Below are 6,446 nucleotides of genomic sequence, written 5' to 3'. Positions count from 1 at the left end.
CCACTCGGTAGGATTTTCAAACTTAGGCGAGTACTGGACTGCAGCTAAGCCCCCGAGTGGGAGGTTTGCTCTCCACTCGGTAGGATTTTTAAAACTTAGGCGAGTACTGGACTGCAGCTAAGCCCCCGAGTGGGAGGTTTGCTCTCCACTCGGTAGGATTTTTCAAACTTAGGCGAGTACTGGACTGCGGCTAAGCCCCCGAGTGGGAGGTTTGCTCTCCACTCGGTAGGATTTTTCAAACTTAGGTGAAACGGATTCGCGGCTAAGCCCCCGAGTGAGAGGCTTGCTCGTCACTCGCCGGGATTTTTTTTCCAACTTAGGCGAAACGGATTCGCAGCTAAGCCACCCACTGGGGGATTTCTCACGTAAACAAAGGCAAAAACAATCACTGGGAAAATTATAACACTCTTGTCTTTAATAAACAAACTACAAAGGTACTTTTTATTACATCTCACCCGAGTGAGTACTTAAGTGTAAAAGGGGCGGAGCAGCTCCGCGTTCCAGGCTCGTGGCTCATCAATCTGGTGATCGACATTGTAAAGATGGTACGCTCCATTGTGGAGAACTTTGGTGACGATGAAGGGACCTTCCCAAGTAGGAGCGAGCTTGTGCGGTTTCTGTTGATCCACTCGAAGGACCAAGTCTCCTTCTTGGAAGGCTTGACTCTTCACGTTTCTGGCATGGAATCGACGCAAGTCTTGCTGATAGATAGTCGATCTGATCATGGCCATCTATCTTTCCTCTTCTAGAAGGTCGACTGCGTCCTGCCGGGCTTGTTCTGCTTCATCCTCGGAGTAGAGCTTGACTCAGGGGGCATTGTGAAGCAGGTCACTCGGCAGAACGGCTTCAGCTCCATAGACCAGAAAGACCGGAGTTCGCCCAGTTGACCAATTTGGAGTGGTCCCCAATCCCCAAAGAACTGAAGGAAGTTCTTCGATCCACGCGCCTGCTGCGTTCTTGAGATCACGCATCAACCTGGGCTTTAGTCCTTTGAGAATTAGGCCGTTCGCTTTTTCTGCTTGTCCATTCGACTGGGGGTTGGCGACGGAAGCGTAGTCGACTCGTGTGCCTTGAGAAGCACAAAAAGCTCGGAATTGGTCGGAATCTAAGTTTGACCCATTATTAGTGATGATGATGTGGGGAACTCCATATCTGAATATCAACTCTCTGAAGAAGCTGATAGTAGTGCTGGCATCAAGATTCTTGATAGGTTTAGCTTGAATCCACTTAGTGAACTTGTCGACTGCCACCAGGACATGGGTGAAGCCGCTCCTGCCAGTTCTTAGTGGTCCAACCATATCTAAACCCCAAACAGCAAAGGGCCAGACGAGTGGAATGGTCTTCAAGGCTGAAGCGGGTTTGTGCGACAAATTGGAATAAAACTGACACCCTTCGCACTTGTCGACTATCTCCTTCACCCTTGGCCAGTAAAATAAGGAGGCACTTGCGTACATGAGGCTATGGCCCGGGTTTTTTGCTTCCTCCTGGTTTCCTGACATCACGGTCCCACACCATAGTCAATAAATGAGAGAATTGCACAAGAAGCGGCCGACAGCTGGGACCAAGCAGCTCGAGCAGTATTTGTGTTTTTGAGGTGTGAGCACTACAGAGTTTTTCGATGTTTAGCCCAGATATTAATTTTTCCCCTCTGAACAACAACGAAAACATCGTTGCAGGTATTAACTGGGCGGGCTGTGGCCCGTCTAGCCCAGGCCAGATATCCAGCCCAAATATTAATTTTTTTCAAGCTGAAAATGGCTAGCCCAGCTATACTTTATTTTAGGAATACCCAGGCAAGGTCAAGTTGTTATTCTCCACCCCGTTGGGCTTCAAATCTTTCCTAGGAGGGATGCATTAGGCTTAACAAGAAAATGGGCTTTAAGAAATAACAAATGGGATGTAATTATAAAAATTGGGCAGTAACTATAAAAAAATGCACCAAACACGTAATTACTTTATAAAATATTATTTTTGAATATTGAAAATTTTAATTTCATTAATTGTTGCGAGCGCAATGTTTCGTTGGATTTTTACATAATACTGGACTGCAGCTAAGCCCCCGAGTGGGAGGTTTGCTCTCCACTCGGTAGGATTTTTAATACTTAGGCGAGTACTGGACTGCAGCTAAGCCCTCGAGTGGGAGGTTTGCTCTCCACTCGGTAGGATTTTTCAAACTTAGGCGAGTACTGGACTACGGCTAAGCCCCCGAGTGGGAGGTTTGCTCTCCACTCGGTAGGATTTTTCAAACTTAGGCGAAACGGATTCGCGGCTAAGCCCCCGAGTGAGAGGCTTGCTCGTCACTCAGCCGGGATTTTTTATACCAACTTAGGCGAAACGGATTCGCAGCTAAGCCACCCACTGGGGGATTTCTCATGTAAACAAAAGCAACAACAATCACTGGGAAAATTATAAAACTCTTGTCTTTAATAAACAAACTACAAAGGTACTTTTTATTACATCCCACCCGAGTGAGTACTTAAGTGTAAAAGGGGCGAAGTAGCTCCGTGTTCCAGGCTCGTGGCTCATCAATCTGGTGATCGACATTGTAAAGACGGTACACTCCATTGTGGAGAACTTTGGTGACGATGAAGGGACCTTCCCAAGTAGGAGCGAGCTTGTGCGGTTTCTGTTGATCCACTCGGAGGACCAAGTCTCCTTCTTGGAAGGCTCGACTCTTCACGTTTCTGGCATGGAATCGACGCAAGTCTTGCTGATAGATAGTCGATCTGATCATGACCATCTCTCTTTCCTCTTCTAGAAGGTCGACTGCGTCCTGCCGGGCTTGTTCTGCTTCATCCTCGGAGTAGAGCTTGACTCGGGGGGCATTGTGAAGCAGGTCACTCGGCAGAACGGCTTCAGCTCCATAGACCAGAAAGAACGGAGTTCGCCCAGTTGACCGATTTGGAGTGGTCCTCAATCCCTAAAGAACTGAAGGAAGTTCTTCGATCCACGCGCCTGCTGCGTGCTTGAGATCACGCATCAACCTGGGCTTTAGTCCTTTGAGAATTAGGCTGTTCGCTCTTTCTGCTTGTCCATTCGACTGGGGGTGGGCGACGGAAGCGTAGTCGACTCGTGTGCCTTGAGAAGCACAAAAAGCTTGGAATTGGTTGGAATCTAAGTTTGACCCATTATCAGTGATGATGATGTGGGGAACTCCATATCTGAATATCAACTCTCTGATGAAGCTGATAGAAGTGCTGGCATCAAGATTCTTGATAGGTTTAGCTTGAATCCACTTAGTGAACTTGTCGACTGCCACCAGGACATGGGTGAAGCCGCTCCTGCCAGTTCTTAGTGGTCCAACCATATCTAAACCCCAAACAGCAAAGGGCCAGACGAGTGGAATGGTCTTCAAGGCTGAAGCGGGTTTGTGCGACAAATTGGAATAAAACTGACACCCTTCGCACTTGTCGACTATCCCCTCCGCCACTTCATTCGCCCTTGGCCAGTAAAATAAGGAGGCACTTGCGTACGTGAGGCTATGGCCCGGGTTTTTTGCTTCCTCCTGGTTTCCTGACATCACGGTCCCACACCATAGTCAATAAACGAGAGAATTGCACAAGAAGCGGCCGACAGCTGGGACCAAGTAGCTCGAGCAGTATTTATGTTTTTGAGGTGTGAGCACTACAGAGTTTTTCGATGTTTAGCCCAAATATTAATTTTCCCCCTCTAAACAACAACGAAAACATCACTGCAGGTATTAACTGGGCGGGATGTGGCCTGTCTAGCCCAGGCCAGATATCCAGCCCAGATATTAATTTTTTTTCAAGCTGAAAATGGCTAGCCCAGCTATACTTTATTTTAGGAATACCCAGGGAAGGTCAAGTTGTTATTCTCCGCCCCGTTGGGCTTCAAATCTTTCCTAGGAGGGATGCATTAGGCTTAACAAGAAAATGGGCTTTAAGAAATAACAAATGGGATGTAATTATAAAAAGTGGGCAGTAACTATAAAAAAATGCACCAAACACATAATTACTTTATAAAATATTATTTTTGAATATTGAAAATTTTAATTTCATTAATTGTTGCGAGCGCAATGTTTCGTTGGATTTTTACATAATATAAATTTATATTGAAATTGTATTTAATCTGACTAGAAATTTCGGGATAAAAATATTTCGGATCCCATCAAAATGTGGGAAATTTTATTGAATTATGTTTTGAACGGTTGGTTGAAATGGTCTGTACTTTTAACAAACTGTAATTGGGCTGTAGTAAATTCCATTAGAATTCAAAAATGGGCTACACATTCTTACAAATCTCAAATGGGATATAAGTTCTCTGCCACACAATTCTGGCCTTATTAAGTTGATGCGTCCCCTAAAAAAACAGAGTTGACGCGTATGCAAGGCTTTGCCAACTTATAGTCTACACACGGTTCTAGCAGCAGTGGCCATTGGATGTCCATCCAATGGATGTCGTGCCTCTTCTTCAATCTCGGATATTCTAGCTTCACCCGCCTAAAAATGATTCCTCCCCTTGACCTCTGGGGTGCACCGTTTTGCAAGCTGACCTGTGGGCCTACTAAGTTGACGTACCAAGGGCTTTGTCAACTTAGTCAATATAAACGATTCTAGCTACAGTGACCGTACGATGTCCACCCAACGGCCGTCGTGCTTCTTCAACCTCTGGTCTTCTTGCTCCAGCCGCCCAAAGCAGCGCCGGTCATGCCGCCTGCTCCTGCCTCCCGTGGTCGGCTATGCTGCCGCGGAGGCCTCACCGCCCCCTACTACTCCCACCGCTGGCCAGGCCATCCTTCCACTCACCCACACCCCCTGTTATTCTGCGGCGACGGCAGCGAAGCCGAACCAATGAACCCTCGTACTCCTCTCCACGTGTTCATCCACTGTCGTGTCTTCCCCGGCTCCGCGTCGTCCCCTTCCTAGGCCTCGCCGTTGTCAACCGCCGTGGTGCTCTCGGCACGGCATGGTCAACATGGTCAAGGAACGACTTCCATCGGACGTGGACTGTACGTGGAGATGCTGATAGCTGGGTCCACGGCAGCCGCAAGGAAGTGCCTCCTTATTACACGCAAAATAATTATTCCTCCACCTGACAGCGGGGAACCACCGGACAGGCCATAGTATTTCGTGAAAAAATGATTCTCCCCCTGACTGCTGGGACCCACCAGCTACATCTTCGCACGCAAGGAAGTGCGTCTGAAAAAAAATGATTCGCCCCCCTGACTATTGGGACCCACCAGCTACATCTTCGCACGCAAGGAAGTGCATCCAAAAAAACAATTCGCCCCCTGACCGCTGGGACCCACCAGCTACACCTTCGCATGCAAGGAAGTGCATATGGGCAAAAAAAACGATTTGCCCCCCTGACTGCTGGGACCCAGCAGCTACACCTTCGCACGCAAGGAAGTGCGTCCGGGCAAAAAAAACAAAACGATTCGCCCCCCTGACTGCTGGGACCCACCAGCTACATCTTCGCACGCAAGGAATTGCCTGATAGTCGGGACCCACCTGGTCGAAGCGTACATAGCATTGTCATTCTGGTCGCGAACGTGTACGTACATATATACTGGTCTATGTAGAGGCGCGCACGTTTCGTAGTAGAGGCGCGCACGTAGCATGTACACGTACGTACAGCGGCCAGGGTGCAAGAAAGAAAATACGGCCACGTATGTGTACATATGGGAGGGGTCTCGAACGCCTACTCACGCATACGTACGGCCAGGGCTCGTGTACATGGCTGGGTCGGAACGGAGAAACAGCGTAGTCGTCGTGTTCATGGGGAGGCAACGAAATGCGTCGTGTTCATGGGAAGGCAACGAAATGCGTCGTGTTCATCGGGAGGCAACGGAACGCGTGGGAGCCAACCGGCTGGGTCGGAACGGAATGTGTGGTTGTGTTCATCGGGAGGGCTTGGGCAGAACAAGCGATGGAAACGAGGCCTGGCGTACCGCAGAACGAAGGAAACGGCCTTGTGTTCGACTGGCCACGTTCGAAACGGGATCATGTTCGTCGGGAGGGGTGTGGTGTACCGCAAAACGGAGGAAATAGACCTCCTACAATCGAAACGAGGGTCCTGTTGATCGGTAGGGGTGTGGCGTACCGCAAAACGGATGAAATGGACCTCCTACGGTCGAAACGGGGGTCCTGATGATCGGGAGGGGTGTGGCGTACCGCAAAATGGATGAAACGGACTTGCGTTGGAGCGCTACGGTCGAAACGGGGGCCTGTTCATCGGGAGGGGTGTGGTGTACCGCAAAACGGGACTCCACGGGATACTGTTCATCTCCACCGTCGACCTCCTCCAGCCTCCAAGGGCTCCTGTTCATCCAGCCTCCACGGGCTCCTGTTCATCCAGCCTCCATCGCGCGCTACTCCACCGGCTACTGTTCAACCATCCCTCCACGGGCACCCCTCCACCGTCTACTGTTCATCCAGCCCTCCACACCACGAGGTCCTGTTCATCCAGAGGCAACACCACCGCTC

This window comes from Triticum dicoccoides, chromosome 3B, assembly GCF_002162155.2.
Source record: "Triticum dicoccoides isolate Atlit2015 ecotype Zavitan chromosome 3B, WEW_v2.0, whole genome shotgun sequence".
NCBI lineage: Eukaryota > Viridiplantae > Streptophyta > Magnoliopsida > Poales > Poaceae > Triticum > Triticum dicoccoides.
Note: the sequence above shows the minus strand (reverse complement) of the source record.